Source organism: Caretta caretta, chromosome 3 (assembly GCF_965140235.1).
Source record: "Caretta caretta isolate rCarCar2 chromosome 3, rCarCar1.hap1, whole genome shotgun sequence".
In the NCBI taxonomy this organism is placed as follows: domain Eukaryota; kingdom Metazoa; phylum Chordata; order Testudines; family Cheloniidae; genus Caretta; species Caretta caretta.
In genome coordinates, this window is record NC_134208.1 from 172,427,332 (window position 1) to 172,452,112 (window position 24,781).

The window sequence follows — 24,781 nt, forward strand, 5'->3', positions numbered from 1 at the left end:
CCAGTAAACACTTGAGCACATGAGTGAAATTCACCCTTTGCAGAGAGCCCAAGCAAGACTTAAGCATCACTAGTGTCCCATCCCTGTCTTCCCCCCACCTGCGCTGTTTTAGTTTTAGTTTTTGTTTTTCTTTTTTTTTTTTTTTTTTTTTTAAAAAGACTCAAGTGGGACTAACCAGCTTTAGTTTTATGGTGTGTGTAACCCATGAGTGACTTGCCTAAGCAGCCTCACTGAAGTGAAGGCAGGGGCGGCTCTACCAATTTTGCCACCCCAAGCAGCTGCCGCCAAATTGCTGCCGCCTCACCAGCGGCGGACCTGCCGCCGAATTGCCATTGCGGCAGGAAGAGCAGCAGGGCTGCCGCTGGACTGCTGCCCCATTTTGAATGCCGCCCCAAGCACCTGCTTGGAACGCTGGTGCCTGGAGCCAGCCCTGAGTGGAAGGCGTGGGATAGAAGAAGAGTAAAGAAACTTCCCTCCCTTTCCTTCTCAAGTGTTGGCAGAACAGGCCCTTAGTGATCTTGTTTCTAGTCAATCTCCCGTTTCGCATCCTTTTTGTACAAGCTGGAAATGTTTGGCTTGCAAACATCTTGGAAAGTGCTTAGATTTAAACAGGTTTTTATTGTCGTTAAATTTAATCACGTCTGGCAATATTAGGTATTGTAAAAATTAACAAATCCCCTACAAATTTCAGATTAAACTACTGTCTGTGATCCTTTGGCTGTCCTGAAGTCCTAGTATCCAATATCACTAATCTTACACTTTATGCGGAGGCCTCCGCATAATGGCTTATGTTATGAAGCACTAGTTCCATTCAAACCATGCTTTCTATAGTTTTCCAACAGATGGAGCTATGATCACATACACAAACATGAAGTGGAGGGGAAGGAGACAGCGGTTCCAGACTTCCTAAAAATAATAGTCACTTGCCATTGTGCCAAACACTTATTTTGTTCCACACAGCAGAAAACAATAGGCATGCATTCCAGTGGCTAGATAGAAAGCCAAGTTAATAATTGGAGGGATAGATGGGTTTCTGTGAGCCATCCCCCTCCTGCTCATCTCTCAAGTTACATGTATTGTTTGGTGCCACTTAAAGTGAATGATATGGATGGAATCTAAATGAGAACACTAAAAGATTTCATAGCAGTTTGACTTCTTCAGTGCTGGTGGATGGTGTCAGACGAACAGCCCTACAGACTGCATTCTGTCCGCAGATCGGATACAGAACAGTTGGCATTAGTGGAAACTCCCCTAAATTGCTGTCAAAGGGCCAAGCTGCTCTCCACACTAGTGCTTAGTCCAATAGCATTGTTAGACTAGGAGAGAGCAATCAGCTGGGAAGGAACAGGAAAAGCCTCTGTGCAGAGGACAGGAACAGTGTGTGGGGATCCAGGCAAACTTCTGGAGTCTCTTCTTGATGGTAGTGCCCTAACATGACTACACCATTATCCATGGGGGACAAGGGCAGTGAGAGGTGAGTGACTGGGGCAAAAGTACAGAAGAGTGGTGAGGAGGCAGAGTGGATTTCATTGTCGGCTAAAAGCATGTAATAGAGGGATAGGAGATTGAGTGAAGGTTGAGATGAGTAAAGGGAGTGTGTAGGTAGATGGGAGGAATTAATAAGGAAAGGTAGGAATAGTCTGGTAATGGTGGAAGAGAGCACCACACAGGAGACTGAAAGGAAATCCACTGAAAAGACATATCCAGAAAATGACAGGGGAAAATGGAGTGAAAGAGGAGAAGGAGGTACAAACACAAGAGGAAAGCATAGTAGCTTTAAAAAGACTGATTTATAGAAAAATGAAATGGGCTGGACTCTGGGGTGTGAACACACATTTTGCTCAAAGCAAGGTAATGGTAAGAGCCAATTGGGTTCACCTACAGAAACTTTTCAGAGTAACAGCCGTGTTAGTCTGTATTTGCAAAAAGAAAGGGTGCCACAGGTACTCCTTTTCTTTCTACAGAAACTTGTGATGGTGACTGCAGAATACAGTCTGGGTCATCAGCCTGTTCCCTTCTCCACTCAGGGACAGGAGTAGCAACAGCAACCTAGACTGAGGCCCAAGATTCCCCCCAGCTTCTCCTACAGTGTAGAGACAGGGGATTCTCTTCCCCCTTCCTTCTACCTTGTGTGGTCACCAATATCTGTGCAGCAGTGTGAGAGCATCTCCATTGCTGCAAATGCCAAGGCTGGGGCTGGGAATGGCTGCAGAATTGAGCACACAGTTGAAGGAGGGAAATGTGAAGATACAACTAGGGTGCCTAAATACCTCAGAATATCTGGGCCCTGGTTCTTAAAATATTTTGCATGTTATGTAATGAGCTACACCAATGCAAAAAGTATTTAAAAAGCTACTCCCAGTAAATGACAGGTGAACTTGATTTAGTAGTACTAGTTTATGCTGCTACTTAATCTGTAGCCTAATCAATCCTGAAACATCTTGGCTCTTTAGCCATGAAAGAGGTTGCTGCAACTAGCATGTTTGACTTAAATATTATGAAAGGTAATGTGTTGGATATTTAGTGGTTGTGGTAATAGAATCTTGTTGTTGATATGGCAACTGAGTAAGATTAGGGGATAGCCCCACCAGTTTTGGCTGGTTTTTGGTTTAGTTCAGTGTGTGGCAATAAATGGCTGCTTTTAAGGTTTACAGCTCTGTCTCAAGTGATTTCTTCCTAAATCTGTTTCCCCTAAGGATATAACATAAAGTAACTAAATGTCTGATAGAACTTGTTCCTATTCAAGTCAATTATGTTTTTGCCATTGATTTCACTAGGTTCAGGATTGTGCTCATTAACATGGCTTGTGGTTAAGACTAAAACTTGCCTCAGACTTCAGTGCCTAATCTGATTGGGTGCTTCAAAAATCCCTCTCAGTGCCTTTCTAAGAATTGTAAGGTAGGAGGTGTTTGCCTCATTGCTTAAAGGGTACACCAACCCATCTCCTCATTACACCCAGCTGTGAAACTGACAGAGGGAATTCATTATGGGTATACATGGGTGCAATTCCACCAAAGTCAATGATGGAAGCTTCCCACCACCTTGGGATCAAATTCTATCTGACTGCAAGGAAACCAGGAGCTGCACAGGGTAAAAATTTAGCTTTTAAGTATGATCTACTGCAGTAGTCAGCAGTAAGTATCTGACAGGATTCACCAGAAAATATTGGTTGAAAACAGAAGCCCAAATTAGAGTAAATACAGGCCAACTTGAGTCCTCTTTTTCCATGTATGCAAGGAATTGTTCCAATTGTATCTTGTGGTTCCGATCCTTCTTGCTCTTGGCTCTCCCAAAATGCCAACTTTTTTTTGCAGCTGAAACTGGAGTGATCATCCTAGGCCAGCAGTTAGGACCCAGAACCATGGTTAGCCACTTCAAATGCATATGCACCCTGATGACCAATCCTACATAGTGCACAGATTATGGCTATCTTTGGCAGGCAGCAGTGTGGGGGACCTTGTGCAGTGCCATAGCTGGGTTGGAATACATACAGGCTAGTGTGAATGCTACTCTGGTAGATACCTAATACAATCTCTCTATTCTTAACTTCTATTTCTTTGAATGTATTCTAGACAGTGAAACATTTAAACAGTTGGCAGTAAGACTGGATGCATCATAGCTCTTTATAATAATAATTTAATAATAATAAAATACTACTCTGCATGAATAAGGGTGACAGAATGTGCCCAGTTGCAGTTAGTGCATGCTCCACTTTTCAGTCAAGCACAAGTTTTGGGGTGTCTTAGTTCTGATCCTTGCCCCCCCCCAGGAAATGACAAAAATATTTCCTATAGTTTGATCACTTCAAGACACTTTGAATCAGTAACTAGGTCTCCACCATTAGGAAGCTATGCAACCACTCCTTGCCTTTGGTGTTATCCACCAAGATCAAAACTACTAGGTGGCACATTGGAAGCAGAGGGAATGCAAGAAGACAGTAGATGTTTCAACATAGCTCTCTTACTAATTGCTTAAAAAAATCTATTCAAGGAATAAGGTATAAGCACAAGTGAAGTTGCAGAATCTGGACTATTACCACACAATGGTAACCTCCAAAGGAGGCCTGGGTCTTCACTTAGCAGGAATGCACTGATTAATTTTAGATTAATAGCGCAAGCAAAGGTGTTCAAATGTATATTAAAAAATATACAGCAGAACTTCACCTGTGTGAGCATCAGAAGGGAAGATGAAGGCATGGCAGATCTATAGGACACAATATTTGTAAGTTATAAAGAGTAACTTTGTTTTCCTAGGAAGTAAATAATAATCGGTGTGTATGATCCCATCATACTGTGTTGCCTACAGTGTGGGTTCCTTGCCTAATGCAACACTGTTAGTTAGCTAGCTTGGTTAGGTTAGTTTGCTAGCTTGCTATATTGCATAATGTGTTCTTCATTGGTTTGATTATATATTTTTAGGGTTTTGTTTTTACCGAAGTCTAGTATACAGCCAACTATTTTGAGTGGCATAATGCAAGGAACCTACAGGCCAGTATTCTGTATGATTAAGCTAGAACAAGTTAGCATAAGTGTAATCTTTGGCGTAGGTAAATGGCCTATTGGTAACACCTTTTTGTCTTTGGGGAACTGAATGGAGAACCAAACAGAGAACTGAATGTTTACCATTAGTCTGGAACAGCCCACAAGTTACACCACAGAACATGGAAGTCATGATTTAGGCAAAGGTAATGGTTTCAGGGATGAAATAATTGATATTAACACATGAATATATGTAGTAATGTTAGGCTATAGAATAAGTGGTACCTGAAGATTTATCTGGGTGGGGAAATAAGATTTGGGTATGGTAGGTTGGGCACTGATAGGACTATCCAGGGTGTTGCAAGGACCGTATAAAAGGGGCAAACAACCATGCAGAGGGGTCATTCTTTCTAGCTTCAGTTAAGCTATTCGCTCAGCTTTAATGATATAGCTTAGCTACTAGATACTCAAACCTGATCTCTACCAACTTGGGGAACCTGGACCATCGAATTCAGCGGGCATGCCAGAGACAAGGCTGGTCCTCTGTCTCCCACTACCAGGTCTCCAGGGAAGGGTGAGTGATAGTTTTCTAGTTGAAAAGACTATTTCATATTACCACCCAGGACCATTGAGTTGTATTACTACTCTGTGTGTTATAGCTTTGATTATCCTTTCATTTGTTTTAATAAAGATCTTGAAATTTTGGTATTGTCGTCATCCTGAGAGTCCATTGGAGTTGGCTTCCAGTGGAATATCTTAAGAACCCACTTGTTTCCTCTGTTTGTGTGAGTAAATTCCTACAAAATACTGGAGTATGTAGATGTTGAATAATACAAGAAAGTAAATAGTTCAAAGGTTTACATAGAAAGTAATGTAGGCCAAGACTTTCCAATAACATTGTGGTTTGGATGAGGCTGAAATAAAACACTAGCAACATCTGACTTATTGTATTTACTAAAAAGGCTTATGAAACTGAAGCAACAATTAGCTGGAATTGTTCATATTCATTAGATGTTGGTTTTCCCAACTTAAAGAAATGTCAGTAGGCTGCAAGATGAGGAGCATGTTGCATTTAGTTCTCTATCTAATGTTGGTCAGTAAATTCTGTTATATGCCTAGTGACCGCATTTTAAATGGCATTAATTTATGGTGATGTAACTAGGGAAAACACCATTGATGTCAATAGAGTTGCCCCCACTCAAACAAGCCAAAAACTTGGCTTTATGTTTACATGCTGGCAGTGCATTCTCTAAACCTTTCCATGATTTAAGAATAACCACATTGCCTCAAGCATCAGTAGCTGCAGCTGAGCTTGTGCAAGACATTTGTCTTGCAAGTGACAGGTAAAAGTTGCACCTATCTCTTGCTTAGTCAAATCTAGTCTTTCAACTATTCTAAATTCCAAAAATGGAAAGGTATGTGTTTCTCTCCAGTGTTATGGATCCTAATGCCTTTTGCACTTGTAGTAAAGAACCTGCTTCTGTGCATTAAGCAACTTCATAGAGTCAAGATCTAGCTACAGCTTAATAGCCCTATTGACCACAGTTGACATGAATGGATTTGGCATGGGTTGCCTTATTGATAAGCTTCAGCTTCCTTCTACACTATCTTAATGAACACGGAGTTGTATTTACATAAAGGTTTCATTATAGTACAAAATGTTGGCTTCACAGAGTCGTAGATGCAGTTAACTGAATAAATGGCTTTTTAACTAGGGCTGTCAAATGATTAAAAAAAACTAATAGTGTGATTAAAATTGTTAATAGAGGAATACCATTTATTATAAAACTTTTTTGCATGTTCAACAATTTCAGATTGATTTGAATTACTACACAAAATACAAAGTGTACAGTGATCAGCTTATATTTGACTAAAAATATTTGCACTGTAAAGTGTTTTTTTTCAATTCACCTCATACAAGTACTGTAGTGCAATCTCTTTATCATGGAAAGCACAATTTACAAATGTAGAATTATCTGAGTTCAGTTATGTTTAACCCCCTTCGCCCCCGCCCCCAACTTTAGGGCTTGCAAGTCCACTGAGTCCTACTTCTTACTCAGCCAGTCACGAGGACAAACAAGTTTGTTTACATTATTTATGGGAGATTATGCTTCCCACTTTTATTTAGAACATCACCTTTTGTAGCCAGCATTGCAAGATATTTACATGTCATTCCAGAAGACATGCTTCCACACTGATGGGTTCTGTTCAATAATGATCCAAAGCAGTGCAGAATGATGCATATTCATTTTCTTTATCTGAGCTGGATACCACCAACAGAAGGTTGATTTTTTTTTTCCCTTTTTTTTTTTTTTTTTTTTTTTTTGTGGTTTGGGTTCTGTAGTTTCCGAATTGCTGTGTTGCTCTTAAGACTTCTGGCAGCATGTTCCACACCTTATTCCTCTCAGATTTTGAAGGCACTTCAGATTCTTAAACCTTGGGTTGAGTGCTGTAGCTATCTTTAGAAAGCTCACATTGGTATTTTCTTTGTATTTTTTTTCTTAGATTGACCAACATATAACACAAAATATATGGCAGAATGTGGGTAAAACCATGGAGCAGGAGACCTACAACTCTCCCCCAAGGAATTAGGCATAAATTAAAAAAAAAAATACCATTCATTAAACAAGCATCATCCGCATGGAAGCATGTCCTATGGAATGGTGGCCAAAGCATGAAGGGGTGCATGAACGTTTAGCATATCTGGCATGTAAAGTATCTTGCAACACCTGCTACAAAAGTACCATGTAAATGCCTGTTCTCACTTTCTGGTGATCTCGTAAATAAGAAGCAGGAAGCATTCTCCTGTATATGTAAACAAACTTGTTTGTCTTAGCAATTGGCTGAACAAGAAGTAGGACTGAGTGGACTTGTAGTCTCATTTTACATTGTTTTGTTTGAGTGCAGTTTTGAAAAAAATTCTACATTTTGTAAGTTGCACTCTCACCATAAAGAGATCACACTACAGTACTTGTATGAGGTGAACTGAAAAATACTATTTCTACACTGAAAATATTTGTAGTAATAAGAAAAATAAAGTGAGCACTGTATACCTTGTATTCTGTTGTAATTGAAATCAATATAACTTGTTCTGTTAGTGTAATTAAAACTGCAATTAATTACAATTTTTAATTTGTTTTAAGTTAATGGTGGTTAATTGACAGCCCTATTTTAACACTTTTTTTTTCTTTCAGACAATGGAAATTAAGGGCTAATGTGTTTACCAAGACCTTGCTTGGTGTTTTGAAAATACAGAGAGAGAAAGTGATTTATGAATAATGCCATAGCTATAAGCATGCTTTACTCTAGAAATGCACTGATTCCACAGGAGGAGTTGTTACACCGGAAATTAGGTATATAGTTCATAAAGCATTATGGAAACCTCCTGATAAATAGGCATTATCAATGTAAATCATGCAACATGAATCCAGAGTGACTCATTTGGAGTTACTCTGGATTAACAGTGGTATAACTGATGTTTAATCTGGCCTCAGGATAGTTAGTAAAATGTTTGCCTTCATATGTCTAGATACCAGCAGCTATACAGCCTATTTTAAAGTTAGTGCCTCTGTGACATTGCTAATTTGGTGTACAAGTATATAGAAGGGACCAGAATCTCCACTGGCTTGTTAAGGCACTTGCACCTATGTAAAGTAGGTGTAAACTACTACTCTTCCAGTAGTATTTTACACCCACCCTGTGCTTGCTTTGTTCAGTTACTTACACTGGTGTCAAGTGCAAGGTGCTGGATAATAAGGTCCGTGATGCTTGGCACTTCATCTGGTAACGCATCAGAGTGACTTTTGTATAGTAAGTCAGACATGGCGAACTGACTCGGATCCTGACATCCTTGCATTGGTGTAAATCTGGGAGTAACTTCAGTGGCGTTAATGGAGGAAAACCAGATCAATATCTGGTCCCCTTGCTTTAAAACTCTTCTATTCAAATACACCTTCCAAAAAAAGAGAGCTCCACTGTAATGTTGCTGACTCTCCTCTTTCTAAGGATCCAGTGCTGTTGCAGGCTCTTGTTTTATCTTGACCACATATAGGCTTCCTAACTCTTATGAAGCTGCTGTGTTCTTTGTACTGGTAGGAACTTTTGATATCATGGCTGGCTGCCATTACAGATAAAGAATTGTACAGCACTGGCACATGGCTTTATTGGCAACATACACCACTGACTTAGCTGAAGGGGAGAATCTTCTACAGATGACCAATATATATTCATGCTGCTCATATTCAAAACATCTTGTGCTCCAAGTCTGAGTGAGAAGAAGGCTGTAATCTCTACTATAACAGGAACATTGATCTCCAAAATTAGATGGGAGTCCAAGTCAAAACTTGGACTCTAGATCCAGAATTTGTGGGGTTTGGAACATAATTTAAGCCCATCTCTGTACTAATAGAATTGCCTAAAGTCATGTATCCTGTTATAGAGTAGGCGACTTGAGTGGACAGAATACTTGTGTTAATCTGGGAACGGAGCAAGGACAGGAATAGCTGGGCTATTTAGGTCATGACTAACTCACATTAAGTGAATGTGTGTGGTTTTTTAATACTGGAAAGAGTTGGCTTAATTATTTGAATAATGCTGTATATAATCACACATGCCAAATCCTCCACCAATGAGGTGGGAGCTGAGAAAGGAAGAGGGCAAGCATGCATCTTGCCACTCACTCATCTGTATTACGCTGCATTATCTGTCCTATTAAAACTTAAGGAGGCCCAGTGAAAGCATGTGCCAGGGAACATGGGCAGTGTCCAGAGTACAGGGCCTTCCTGCAGGTGGTACTTGAGATCTGTGTGCATCTAGGGGAATCCATGGGGTTTGGTGGCAAAATCATAGCTCGCTGTAAGGTGGCTACCTAACCAGTTAGGGTGAAACATCACAAATCAGGATCCTGGGGCCTACTCCTGCCGATATTCCAGGCAGAAGGAATGCTTTAAGCCACTAGTTCCTGAGAACATTTAATATTTAGACATGCATTGTTATAAATAACTCTAAATGTAAAATCCTAACCAATACTGACTTCACAACAACTTAACCATTCATGTGTCAGAACTACTGCATATGATCGTGATTTTTGTGCTTTGCATGAAAACATGATTCCAAAAATCATTAAAACCTTTAAAATCTAGTTTCTGCAAGATCAAAATTGAAGCCAATAAATACCTCCAATGACAGACCAAATGGCAAAACACCAGTAGATGGCAGCATTGTACTCTGTATCTTGTACTTGGTAAATCTGTTTGCAGTGGCTAGTTCCCTTTTAACTTTTTGTTTGTTACTCTTCTTATGGTGATAGCAGGCTGATAAAAAGTAAACCAGAATACAAGCTTTTAAGACCTGTATTTCAAATATTTGATTATGTATTGTTCCAGACTTGTGGCTTCCCTATGGAAAATATCCCATACCCTCTTCTAAATAAGAAATTATACTAAAAACTGGTCCTAAAATTAACTTTCAGGATTTGTTTAACTCTGAGCAATTCCTTGACAGAGAGGAAGGCTGTCTGCTGATAGAAATGTTCATCTTAATACATGATGAGAAATCTCTTAAAGTAGTAAGTCTTCAATATAAAATTGCATGTCTCGAGCTCTAAGTTACCTCCTGCATGTTGTGTCCTCTGCAACATTCTCTCCAACTTTCCAAGCACTCTTGGAGAATGGGATCATGGGCTGCTTTCTTTAAGATCAAAGGGAGCCATGTGCCCAAATACAATGTACAGTAGGGACACACAACCCTGAGCGAGGAGTTAAGTACAGTGATTATAGAAAGTACCTCCATGTATTTAGACAAATTATATAATGCATTTTTCAAACTGAGGTGCTATATGTATGCAGAGTAATATCCGAGACCTGTTCAGGAGATTGCTAATGGATTAGAGCTCTCCCTTCCAAGTTGCTGGCTTAAATCTAGCCTGTCTGAGTTGTATGGTGACACCTTTCAGTTAGGCTGCTGAAGTCAGTCCTATGAAATGAGTTGCTAGTGTCAGATCAGTTGTTAGTGGCTAGATGCTTACAAGCCTTGGCAGAAAGTGCTCAGCACAGAGAGCACGTTTGCTCATACAGATACTTTCAGACTTAAATGGCTTTTAGTTTACATTAAGAAAATAAAAGTAAAATCTGCATGATATCTCCTTTGTAATAGTCTGTCCTGAACAAGGTAGCTGCTAGACTTGTAGACAGCATAATCTTTAGACATGGTGCATACTGACAGGTCTAGCTACACACCAAGGACTGAGTGGGTGCACAATCGCCATTTTTTAGCAGTGACATAAGCAATGTTCTGATTTGATGGTGTTACAGGCACACAGCACTAACATATGACTACAGCAGGGGGCAGGGCAATAGTAAATCAGGCCAAATGTTGTCTTCCTAAATAGTCTCAAAAGCAATGTGAAAATAGAGCCTGATTCTGCCTGTTTAATATTGTAAATCAGAGGTTCACAGAAGTCAACAGAATTACACTGGTTTAAAACAGGCACAACGGAGAACATTAAAACCCATACTTCCCAATGGCAGTCTCGCGGTGCAGGCTCTTTTAAAAAGTGTGCTTAGGTCGGATTCCTTCCTTCCCCCCCCCCACCACTTCCCAGCTCCCTGACCCTTTGAAAACAAAATCAAGTTACCATTTGGGTTACACTTTGCTCTTGGTTACCAGCTAGAGTAGCTGCATTAAAATCAGTTTCAGAGGAACAGCCGTGTTAGTCTGTATTCGCAAAAAGAAAAGGAGTACTTGTGGCACCTTAGAGACTAACCAATTTATTTGAGCATGAGCTTTCGTGAGCCACAGCTCACTTCATCAGTGTAATTCTGGCTTTGTCCACAGAATTTAGCTCTGTGTTTGTAATAATCTCTTAAACATAATGCCAACTCATTGCTCTCTAAATGAGAGAATCCAATTTATGCAGCTGTGTTAAGTCAGGTGGTGATTACATCTATGCTTCTGAGTTCAGCAGTGATGGGCCTGGTCACCCCTTGAATGGGAGACTGCACACCAAAAAATCATGTGGCAGAAAAGAGTGGTTTGAATTACTAATATTCTCTGAAGGTGCTAAGTCAGACGGGATGTGAAACTGAAATACCTGTGGTCACTTAACAAAAATCACATGGCACTCTTGTAAAGAGTAGAACTCTTTCTTCTACTCATGGTAAAACTCTATTGTGGATAATATTCTGCCTACCTGAAATTCCTGCAGCTGGAACTGAATAAATACTCAAATGCACTCTTCCTTTCCTAGGTTCACTGGAGGCAGCTGCTGGTTACTTTCTTGGAGAACTAGACGCAGAAATCACTATAGAGGAAGTTTCTAAAGTGCTTGAGATGTAAGTTAATGCAAAGGATCATTGCAGAAAGTACCAAGTTGTGCAGGTCTCCTTTTCTCTAAAGGAGCAAGAGAACAGGATTTGCTGCCATGTAGAATGACACACACTGCGAACTCCTATAACCTACCTTTTCTTCTCTTAGCCACATTTTAAACAAAATCCTAGTCCTAGCCCACAGTTTGAGCAGCCAGGAGGGACGGTATCCTTCCCCCTCTTGCCTCATAGTAGCAGTAGTAGAGTAATTTTGCATCCCTTGCTGCTACTCTCTGGGGGGTACAGTAGACACTATCTCTTGCATGCTCTCCTTCCACAGTGGAAAATGACCAGTGACTCTCAATCACCACACTGAATGGCCTTCACTCCCCTTCCCAAAGCTCTCCCCATATTCAGATTTACTGACTTCCTGTAGATCTGTGCTGCTAGGTTTACAAGGTCCTGGATCCCCTGCATGGACGCATGTCCTCCTTCCCTTTTGCAGTGAAACCAAAACTTTTCTCCACTGTGAGCAGAGCTCTCTGCACTAAAGTGAAGGAAAAGACCACATGTTATAAGAGGCACATTCAACATCATTCCTGTTTTGTGTAGCAAAACTCGCCTACTAATATCTAAGGTATATCTTACACCACCTGCATCAGGTTTCTCAAGACTTCACAGGTAGGTGGACTAATTCTGCATTTGGGTCTATTTTATGTAGCTATTTATCTTGTCCACATGGGTAACATTTTCCTTGAATATCTTGCTAGTTCCAAGAGACTGATTCTATGAAAGTAGCTCATGATTAAGGTTAAGATTATCCATTATTTTTAGTAAGTCGCGGGCAAGAAACAAAAATTCACATAACTCTGTCTGTGAATGAGGGGTGGGGGGGCACTTTGGAGGACAACTGAAGCCCAAGTGGTGGGATGAGAGCCCTAGCTGTTCTGCAGAGGGGAGGGAGGTGGGGTCCCTATGGGCTGACAAAGAAAATGTCAGAGATCTGACAAGTCACAATCTGTGACCTCCATGATACAAGCATTGTGAATAAACATAAGATTATATATCGCCCTGCTTTAATTTTCACCCCCCCAAAAAAAAACTTTTCCAAAAATCAGTTTCTGCATTCAGACTTTCTAGCTCAGCTGCTTTCTTGTATGTAGTCTATCCCTTCTCCATGAGCCAATTTTTTGTGGGCACATTGGCTAATTTGAATTAATTTCTATAGCTGGCACTTCTTTGCAGACATTCTTCACTGGAATTTCAAACAGTGACTTTTTAGATGTAAGATTCGCTTTAATACCAAAGCTGCTAGAATGTGGATTTTTAGTGTGAAGCATCAGTTTTAAAATGAGCATTTAATGAAATCGTATTTAATGTTGTGACTACAATGGAATTATACGGTCTTTGAGTTTGACCAAGTAACTTCTCATCCATATTCTGCACATAAGCAATTCAGTGGATCTCTTGCCTATTTGGATAAGATCTTCAAAACAAAGGTCCTGTCCGCTCTACATGGACATTATAGTTACATCTTTTGAAAAATCATGGGATTTGCCCTGGAGTCTCTTGCCTAGTTTCCTTTTAGTCTGCTCCTGTGCAATTGTAGCATGCAGAGGGGTGCTGTTAGGAAATATGTATATTGAAAGATGGTATATAAATCTAAAACATCATGTACTTGTTGCAGAGATAGTGTGGTACATGGAACAGGAATTCCATATGCAGAATGTGCAATAGAGATAGCAACCATGTTTTTCTACCAATTTCAGCAGAGCTACTGCAGACTTGCACAGCAGAAATTAACCCAATAGACCTAAAATATTGACCAAAGGGGAGAATGTTGCTGTTAGTTTTTGGTTTTTGAATCGGCTATTACAGCCAAATACTATAAACCAAATTTTGGCCTTTCGGACTCTGATCATTTGATGGTAGGTTCTTTTGTGGCCTGACAGAATCTTCCACTAAAGCATGGACAGATAGAGATCTTTCTCTAAGCTTGAGCCTAGAAATCTGTTAGGCATGGCCTATTCTAAAGGTCACTGTTGATCTGGTAATCAGAAATGGCTTACAATGTGGTGAGAAACTATGTTCCTGCTCTTTCTCTTCTAAATCCGGAAGAACATCACTGAACTCAATGGTGTTACTTGGAGTCTGACTGGGGCCCTAGTGGGGAGCCAGCTGTGGTCACTCAATTAGGGTGAACCCCAAAGAATGGGGCAGACAATCACCAAAAAGCTGGTGGCTATTCCAATCCTCAGATTCACCAAAATAGCTTCTTTATTACCTTACTGGTTACTCAGAAGTCCAAACACCACATTCCCTTAAAGTGATCTAGCCTTAGGCCCCCATCCAGGTATCCACATCAAATATGATGATTTCTGTAAATCTTATTTCATCCATATAAAAGTTCTACCAATCTCAAAAGATCAGGCACATAACCACCCAGGTTATTGAATATTCCAGATCTTACGCAAATACACGCTACAGCCAATTCTTATTAACTAAACTAAAATTTATTAAAAATGAGTATGGTTAAAAGATCAATATACATACAGACATGAGTTCAGTTCATTTATGTGCAGATTCATAGCAGAGATGGTGATCTTTGTAGTTGCAAAGAGTTCTTTTAGAAATTAGTTCATAGGTTTTCGTCCAATGTCCAAATATTCAGGGCGTACCAGGATAACTAGGACCTCAGTCTTGCGACTCAAACTTCCCCTGATGAAGCCTAAGCAGAGCTGAGATGACAGAATCTGGACCCAAGGATCTTTTTTTCTACAATTTCATGTCTTTTGACAAGTTGGCATTCCTCAGGGGGAATAAGGTAATTAGGATGACTTTGAAGGAGGTCCATCACTGGCATTTAGCTATAAGAATTAACATAAGGCTATTTGCTTGTTCTTCCACCATTCACAGTACATCTCAAAGAGATGAATACCGAGAGATCCTATATTTACAATTAATTTAAATGAATAGGATGTTCTTTTGACCTCTGATTATCAGAATACAGCAAAGACAGGAACTGTTGATTACATTTTCGACCCTACTCATACATATGTAAAAACACAAGCATTATCTCACCACGTCTTTTGAGGGTTATTTTGTTTAACCCTTTCTAGCCATGTGTCTCAACCCCAAAGTGAGACTGGTGCAGAAGGGCAAAATTAGAGCTCCTGGATACACTTTAAGGACCTTCCAACATTGATATGAGCTGTGTTGACTTGTGTAATGCCAAATTATTGAGGTATGCTTTGGCCCAAGTTAAAAACTTAGTCCAGGCTTTGTGAAACACTTTAGTGATTCCATAGTTTGGTCTATGTGTTGACTTGACATAGCCATTAATGCTTTTCAGAGAGCACTTAGTCTGGCATTTAGCCATGAAGGCTGTGAAGTGTTGTACCTCAGTTTCCCTTTGTGCACAGTAGTTCAAGCTTGTAGTGGTCTTTCTGCAGTGGAAACTTCTAGGAATGTGTCTATGCATTATTAGGCTTTTTAACAGTGTTCTTGTTGAACCAAACAGCATAATCATAAGGGTTTATGTACCACTCTTAACATATTCAAGGGCTTTTCCAAAAGACCATTCACCTTGAACAAGCTGACCTAAAGAATGATTGGTTTAAACCAAAGACTTGGCATGACAAAAATAATTATAAATGTACACTTGTGATAAAAACTTATTGCTAATGATTGTAACTAACTCATTGTTGATACCAAGAACTGTAAAAATGTACAATGTCCTTTTTTGAATCTTTGTAGCTCTTTCTTGACCTTGGGTTTCATTTTAACCACTTCCTTGGGGTTTGGGTATTCTAGGGTTAACCTGTGGCTTCCATTAGCACAGTCTTTTTTCCTTTCTCCTTGTTCTGGAGGGTCAAAATCTGAGCTCTTTTGCTTAATAGAAACCACTGGCTGGCTGAGTGTCCTTTTTTTGCTAACCGCTACAGGCAAGTCTCCGTCTCTTTCCGTTTCTTCCCCCCCGCACGCCCAGTCAGGTAATTTGCATCAACAGACTGTTTAGCAGTTTTCAGAGCCTCAACCTTTACCAATTCTAAGGCTGGAGTCTGTCTTAAAGAGATACCATCCATTTTTACTAGCATGTTAGATTCAAGGTTCTCTTGCCCTTCCATTACCAACCTCCGCTTCCATATGAAATCAGATGTCCAGTTCACTAAGACTACAAGTCATATTCAAAATATCTAAAGACGACAGTTTGCCTGCTCTCCCCTGCATCCTTGTGGGATCATCCTTGTTCTGCTCTGAAAAACCAGTCACCGATCTTTCCTCCGTACTTGAGTCAGACTGCTTACTTAAAGAGTCAATATGGAGACATTCATGTTCCAACATCTCCCCAACAAGCTGGTTAAGCTTATAGGGCTGTTGACATAATTGTTAGGGAGTTTAATCTGAAATCTTTTCAAAGCTATCCACACTGGGTCTTTCTGAAGGAAGGCCAGTGGATTCACACACATTTGAAAGACTTTGCCCATTAGGCCCCAACACAGAGACTGTAAAAGAGAGACTGTTTACTATCAACAATGGCCCATTAAGGGTCAATGGAAACAACTCCTTTTCACAGACTTTCAAGACTTCACCAAGAAATTCCTTTCCTTCTGCAATATCCTGCACTGCAACAGGTTCTTTCTGAGCTTTATTTATGGCCAGAACCTACTTCGGCACAGCAGACAAATCACCAAACTCCTTCTGAGTTTCACTTACATCCAGAATCACCTCTGGCCCATCAGGAGGATTTTTACACAACCCCCTTTCAGGTAAACTGCTAGACTTCAGTTAAAAGATTAGACTTTTCTTCTTCTAAGTTTCCACACTGTCTGATCAGGGTGATGATATAGCCAGGGCACAAGGAAAGCATGAAGATGATTTGACTAGGTTACCCACTTACAATGTTCTATCTTTACCCAACAACTCACTAGCAACAGGCAAAATAAAAGCACAAGAACTGTCTGTCTGATCTCTGGGATCTAGTTATGACACCAACTGGATGCAACTTAGTTACAATGTCATCATTCATAGCAGACCCAAATTTAGAACCACTTCCTTCCTGGGCTTCAGTTTTATCCAGTATCCACTCATGGTCAACGACCCTAGGCTGACAGGCTTCTTCTGACTCTTTTACAGATGGCAAAGAGCTGGAGAAACATTCTCCTTTAACAGACAAACAGCTTGGGATATCCTTTCCTTTGTCCCAGCACACATGGCTATTCAGACAACTACTTAGAGATTGGGGTAGCTCCCTTCATGGGCAAGTCATTACTCCTAACAGACACGGGAACATTTCCTTCACTGTCACAATTCTCCACTCTGGTAATGCCAAAGGCATAAGAATACTCACATTACGCTAACCTTGCCAACACTGAACAAGACTGTACCCTTTCCTTCCTCAATTAGAGCTTTAACTTGATCACCAACTTTAATTTCCTCTAGAGAAACACTTCTCTGAGCCAGAAATCAGATTCGCTTCTGAGATACCAGACACTCAGAAATTTCTTCTACAGATGCACTGCTTCTTGGCACAGATAAACATTTGGAGAAACCCTCCATAGGCAAATCCTTGACCCTAATAGACACAGGTTCAGGATTACTGCTTTCCTGTGACTGATTGGGGATGATATTAAAGCTCAGTTCAGTCAAGTTAACCAAAGGATCCTTAGGCAATAACTTTCTTACACCAGCTATAATTTCATGTTTAACACCATTCCATTCAAGATGGATTCTGGCTAAAGGCACACTTACAGTAAACTCATATAGGATTACAATATTCACTCTGATTTAGTAAATCTTCCTCTGACAAAATCTGCATTAACAAGTGTGATGTTGGAAGCTGTAATTTGCCCTAAAGAAGCTCTTAACTTTTTTACATTCTCTGCACAAGTTATGGGGTTACCTTTACATGAGCTTACAGTAAAAAGCATTTACATAAAAGGTGGCAGTGTTGGGGTAAATTTTGGTTACACACAGACAACTGCTTAGTCAAACATACCAACATTGTTTTACAAACTGGATAGATTCTGTCCCCATCTTTGCTGTTGAGAGGAGCTGGTTCTTCAGGATGATACCGTTCCTGCTGTTTGTTTATTCTTTTGAGGTTGGAGCTTAAGTCTGTCCACTTCTGCCTTAGCTTTTAGTTCTTTCAATAGAAGATATATGCCATTCTTTGTTCATATTCAAATTGCTGCTGGTTTCTTACTGCAAGCATTTTTGCTGGGTCTGCTTCCTTATGGTTGGCCATTAACAGATCCTGCTCTGGGGTCAAGACCAGAGACCCAAAGCAGAAGTCAATAGGGTTCCATGTGGGTACAAGTGTGTTTGTTAACACAGTTCTCAATGCAAGCCTGGGGCTTAAGATCTCCTCCATGAGGAAGTTGCCTTAGGTTAGGGTAGGGTGTGAATTTAAAGCACTACTTATGTTGGTGTCCATATAGGGAGTTGTACTCTTATTCTTTGCTATATTTTGTACTGGCATAACTTTCTCATGTGGACCACTGTGAAGCCCTTGCTATCTAACAGGCAGCTGAGATTGTACCAATAACAACTAGCTGGGAACAGGACAAACCTTAGTGACAGTCCATGTCAGACACTAACAACACTGTGTGCCACCCACAATGACAGGCTTGGTAGAGAAGCTAAGGAGTAGGTATTCAACTCTGCAGATGGAGAGGGCCCTCCACCTCCATAAAGTGCATAACAATGTGAAGAGGGAAGCATTTGCATGTAAAGCTGTGAAGCCTTTTAGAGCACCAAATCACTTCCTTGATACTGGCAGTGGTGCAACACGGACACGTCTACTCTGAGGCCTGAGCTCCCTGAGCAATGGCAGGGCTAACTTACCTAGAGCTTGAAATCAGGACTCTGTCCTCCCTTCCCCAGCTAATGGCAGGAAAGCAATCTGCTCTTCCAAATCCCAACTGACTGGTCTTTCACAATTTACAGGTTTCAGAGTAGCAGTTGTTAGTCTGTATCCGCAAGAAGAAAAGGAGGACTTGTGGCACCTTAGACTAACAAATTGCTTTGAGCAGAAGCTTTCGTGAGATACAGCCATCATTGTGGTTGGGGTGGGGGAGGGGAAAGCTGTGCAGTATGTTTCTTGGCTTTGCGCTGCCATGTTGTGCCTGGAGCAGGACTACAGGGGGTTATGGTGTGGATTCCCTTTCTCCTTTGTGTGCCTGCCCCATCTTCCCCAGACGTCAGCAGTTTTTGTTCTGTCCCTTGCAGAAGGGAGCAAATATGCTGTTCGATGTGAATGTTGCAGATATTTTGCAATTCCATGCATGGAGGACAGCCTACATGTTTTGACTTAACCAAATGGGAGGAATTAGACTTCATTGCTTTGTCTTTTACATTTTTCAGATAATTCTGACTAGTTTTAAGTACAGTCTCTCACTTCCACAGTACCCTATTCTACCTCCTTAAAAGAACAGAATAAATTGCTTTACTGTTTATAAAGCAGGAGAATGATGGCACGCTATAGCCTAGCACAGTATGGTTAGGCACAATGTGAGGTTTCCCCACATGTACTTTTTATCTGAACCCATAATGCCCTTGCTTTCTAGACCTGGGCACCTCTTGAGCAAAGCTTGTCAAGCATCTCAACCAGTTTGGAGAATGCTGTGATATTGTTGCATGAAGAGGTTTCCATGGGAGATGAAGTTATAAACCAACCAGTGTAACGTGTGCTTGGTTTGAACTGAGAGTTATAGTGAAATATTTTGCATTGATTTAGTAAGCTAGTTAGGGTCCAAGGTTCTGGTGACACCCTCCCCCCCCCATGTTGAGATCAATGATGGTTGAAGAGGATTAGCAAGAAGCACCCAGGATTGTGCTATAGCAAAACCAAAAAAATTGCTCATTTAATTCATCTGTTCTGTGAACAGTGACCTTCAATACAACATGACTTAGTCACATTGGCAGTGATGAAACCTAATATTAAAAAAGTTAACATAGCTTTCAGTAATGAACCTGCCAAATTTTTGGAAATTCAGCTGTGGGTCGTCCCCCACCCCAAACTTATTTGGAAACTGATAGCTCACTGCTATTAATAGAAATTACTTGAAATGGTTGACTATTACCCTCTGTGGCAAGAGATGGGGAAGAGATGCTGACCCTACTAGAACAAGCCAGAGTTGGCAAGAACATAGAATGCTTGTGGTAGGTAATATTTTCATGACATCACAAATGTCTAAAGACCATTACCAACTTATTACTTAAAGCTGTTTGTTTGTTAATAACTGAAAGGTTAATTTTCTCAGTGTTCTGAAATATATGGCCTATGCAAAATGTATTTGCTTTCTGTTTTTAAAGTCTCTAGCTCCTCTGAGAAAATGACTGTCAGGATCAGTCTGTCTTTCAGCTGTTTCCTTCCCTAAACCTTCAATTTACAGAATGTTCTGTGGGGGATTTTTTTTCTTTCCTCCTCATCACTTTTTGCATCCATGATCATCATCTTTGGCAATGTTAGTACTACATAGTCTAGTCTACAGCTTTTAGCTGTAGCCAGGCTTTCATTTGAGCCTAATTATTACTAAGGTCTCTATTCATCAGAAGTTTTCCATGGAAGCCTAAGAAAGATTGCAGCTCTGGTTTCTGCACCACTAGGAAGTCATCTGGGTCATAAAACCATATACTTTGGCTAAGAGTAAGCCTCTCTCATGGGGAACTAATGGGGATGTAGGCCTCTTTAATGTCTTGGGGAAGTAAGTATCTAATATAGATTCCTTAATTTTGCCAAGTTATTCATACTACTGTGCTGCAGTTGGCAAGGGCTGGTATGGCAGATGTGCATGACTGCCATGGGATCATTCACAAAAAAGATTCTGGGCCCTAATTCTCCATGTTGATCAACAAACTGATCTTCTGGCATAGTCACATATGACTGGGGTTGCATTCAGGTTGCCAACCAAAACTACTTTAGAAAGGCAGCCTGAAGAATTGTTTGCCATGCTCTTGTAGCTGTGTTGGTCCCAGGATATGAGACACAAGATGGGTAAAATAATATTTCTCATTGGAGTAACTGCTTGGATGGGACAAGCTTTCAAGCTTCACCAAACTCTTCTATAGGGCTTGTCTGCACTGGTGCAGCTGAGCTGCTTTAGTGAAGATGCTACTACACCAATGGGAGAGCTTCTCCCATCAGTGTAGTTAATCCACCTCTGTGGTATAAGTAGGTCACTCGGAGTGTGGATTTTTTTACATTCCCTCAATGAGGTAGTTATACCAATGTAAGTTTTGTAGTGTAGACCTGGCCTCAGTTTCATTACAACATTATACCCTCTCTGCCTAGTAACTCTACTTTGTCCTCTGATCACAGAAGTGTTCAGTGTCCACCTCATTTTAAATGGTCTCCTACATGTTAACTCCTTATGATTAACAATTTTTGTCCTACCTTGTGTTTAGCTGTGACACTTAATTACATTCTCTAGACCTCTTCCTGATATGAGACCTCTCAAAATGAAGTAGGTACTTAATACCTTGGCGGTCATAGGATAAAGGTCTACTAGGCAGTGGAGGGTGTAACAAATGGTTGGAATGAGCCATAAAACCAGTGTCTCTAAGTCCATGTTTTTTAGTATCCACCAGTTCTGAATGTAAGTTCCCAGGCAGCTGGGGTGTGTGTAGGGAAAAAGTGTTCAAGTTTGATTTTGGGGATGAGGCCTGAGGTCAGATAGGGAGTGATCCTTTTGTAAACAAGTGTCTAACCACAGCTGATAGGCAGTTTCTCATCACTTTTTCTGTGAGTTCATTTGAAAGCATACTAATTTGCTTGTGAGGCTTCATCCACATAGTTGTTTAGGCCATTTGATGCACTAGATAAGGTATGCCACACAGTGTCTTAACCTTGTGTAAGACAGACACACACACCCCTTTTCAAGGTGTAGGGGTGTGTGTGTGGCAGGGGGGGCAGGTTCTCTTGGGCTATTTGGATGGCCTGTTCTATGATGCAATCTAACTCTCTGGAGTGTCCTTGTTTGGCAGAGGGAGGTTTAGTCCAGACTTTCCACAAATGGTACTCTCATTTCTACACCTGAGAAACATAGACACTTAAGATCTATTTATCTTTAGAGAACCATTTGCTCTCCTTCAGAAGATGTAATGAGGCAGTGAACAAAATCCACTTAATTGTACTTTATGACAAACAATACACAGATACTGTCAAGCTCAAACACTTTCCTGAAAGGTATTGGATATCCCTTCTAAAGATACAAGTGATCCACATGTCTAGTAAGGAAGTCACCAAGTCATTCTCCTTTGTTACAGTCATAACACTTGAATTCAGACTGGGAGGAAATCTGCTTGTATTAATTCTCAACAGACCTTTCCTAAAGGTGTAATCAAACTCCCGTGGGAAACTTTGCTATTGCAATAATGAGTTGGACTAGGATCAGTTTTTAGCATCAATGGACAACAGTGTGAACAGACATTCTATCGTTTACTTTAGATCTGATCATTCAGTTCTGTTCACAGCTTGTGTATGGCAGCCTCCTTCAGATCATATTAGCTCACCATTTTTTACAATAATAGAACTTTTTTCCCCCCTTTCTCCTTGTCTCCATATTCTTAATACAAACTTTCTTGGACTTTCAGAGTGCCCCTTTCCACAGCAGTTGGTAAGCATAGGTAATTGGTGCCTAACACTATATTGTATCAAATTTACTTAATTTCTCCCCTGCTCACTAAAGGAGCAACATGCCTGCCTGCAGAAACGTTAGCAATGACTTGCTCTGAATAATCCTATTTTCTTTGCCCCCTGACAAAGAAAAGAGACTGTTTAGCTCTTACCTATGGAGGCCTGTGTAGGGACATGGATATCAAATAGGGGAGGTGGGGGCCCACCAACACAGTCCACCACCAGTCTGGAGGGCAACTCCAAGGACCAACAGAAAAGCCCCATGTAGCACTTGATATCTGAAATTCTTATTCAAACACACTTCACTTTTGGTCAGAGTGATTTGTTTGTTTAGAGCTGAGAGAACAAATAAATATATAGAGACTTGAAGGCAAAGTACATGTGGTTCTGTAATAGCCACCTTGACGTGGTTCATAGGCCGTAATCCTCCAGAGAGGCTAGAGAACACTTTTTTTTTTTATGCTTAAAGCTGAAGTGTATAGAAAACAGCCTTACACTCATGTCTCAGCATACATTTCTGTAGTGACACTTTTTTCAATAGTGAAACTGTCCTCCAAGAGGAAAACCAAAACAAGAGGTAGAGGCCCAGGCCCCATCTGGCAAAGCTTCTACTGACTTTAATAGGAACAGGATCAGAACCAGAGGATGAGCAAGCTGCTGCAGAAAATTTGCTCCTGTCCCAGACCAGTGTCCTGGCATGTTTAAATGTCTGTCCACTGAAATCCAGCAGTAATAGTTAAGTCTTATAACCATGCTTCTCAGCTTGATGTACCTAAGATTTTTCTCCTTCCTTATTTCCCCACAGATAAATATCTGACTTACTGATTCCTCTTGTGCATGTGGGCACATGCTCAAATAGCTCTTGGACAACCCCACAAACGTGTGTAATTTTAGAGAGCATTGCACAATACAAAGCCATTGAAAGGTTATGTTTTGATTTACCTCTATTCAATTAAATGGCTGTAAAAACCTAATGACCCACAAACTACATTGTGGTGGCTTCTGTTCTCCAAATATGCCACAGGAAAATATGTAAAAAAGGAACTTTGACACTCCTGACAGCTCAAATTTTAAGCAAATCATGTGGGGAAGAAAGCTTTCTGTTGTGCTCCACTTTTCAGGAGGGGCCTTAGGGCTGGTGCTTGTATTCATAGCAACAGTTTCTGTAAGCCTAGTTATCTATAGTCTCTGAAACTTATTCTTCTTTGATCACATTTAACACAAACACTAGGCCAGACAAAACTTAGCCCATGTTGAATAGTGAGCACATTACCTAGCTAATGGGAGTTTGCTTGTGTGGATTGGATAAGTTTCTCAAACTTGATTCTATTAACATAAATCTTAGACTTTGGTTAAATATCTATTCAAGGGAGTATGTTAAAGACAGACTAAAATCTCACTTTGACTTCTTGACTGGATTGCCTGAAAGTGGCAGTTTGGATCCCTTGGATTTCTTTAATAGATTAACCAACTCACTAACTCCTTAAATGTACTGATTTGTTTTTCCCCATAGCATGGTGACCAAATTTCACAGGGAATACTAAATACTAGGGAAGCTTCCATTCCCCTCACTCCTGAAGGCTCTTTCTACCTCTGTGTATGTCTTGGCTTGGGTAGACTGAATAAAGTCAAGGGAAAGACAATACTTAACTCTCTTGCAACTAAATGTCTGACCAGGCAGTTTCTAATGTCCCTTTATCTTCCAGCACAGTGTCTGAAAGTCAGCAAGGGCTCAGTACCTCAGTGAGCACCATGTGGCTGGAACCTTGTGCTGAGCCAGAGCCTAACTGAAGCCTTTGAGCTTGTTGACACAGCAGGGGCTAAAACAGTACCTCAGGCTACTCTTTTTCAGCTCTGTACCTTCATTTGGGATACTCTCTAGGCACTGTCTAGATACAAAGGATACTCTCCTTTATCTTGAGGACTACAGGAACACATCCCTCCAGAATGCAATTGAACCTGAGCCTCATTTTCCTGTTAGGAATTCTGGAACCCAAATTACTTAACAGTAGAGCCTTAGGCAAGACCAACCATGATTGGATTCCTATGGTGTCAGACACTCTGCAAATGGAGTAGTACTCAGTCCCTGTCCTGAGTTGACAATCTGACCTCTGTTTTTCCCAATATCCAATGATCCCCTGGACATACTAAAATGCTTGGATCCACAGTAAGTTATAGCACAATAGTGTATGATTTTTAAGATACTAATAAAACATAGTAGTCCAGGGGATCATTGGATATTGGGGGGGAAAAACAGAAGTCAGATTGTCAACTCAGGACAGGGACTGAGTACTACTCCATTTGCAGAGTGTCTTACAACATAGGAATCCAATCATGGTTGGTCTTGCCTAAGGCTCTAC

The 24,781-nt window shown here is 40.6% G+C and overlaps 1 long non-coding RNA gene across 3 annotated transcripts in view; it reads left to right on the top strand.

Moving 5' to 3' along the window:
* The first annotated feature begins 1,319 nt into the window (after positions 1–1,319).
* Positions 1,320–24,781, top strand: part of LOC125633572 (uncharacterized) — a 66,532-nt gene continuing 43,070 nt past the window's right edge. For all 3 annotated transcript variants that reach the window (XR_012667763.1, XR_012667764.1, XR_012667765.1), the window contains exons 1-2: positions 1,320–1,474; positions 11,725–11,809. This is a non-coding gene — a long non-coding RNA (uncharacterized LOC125633572). The remainder of the gene's footprint in view (positions 1,475–11,724; positions 11,810–24,781) is intronic.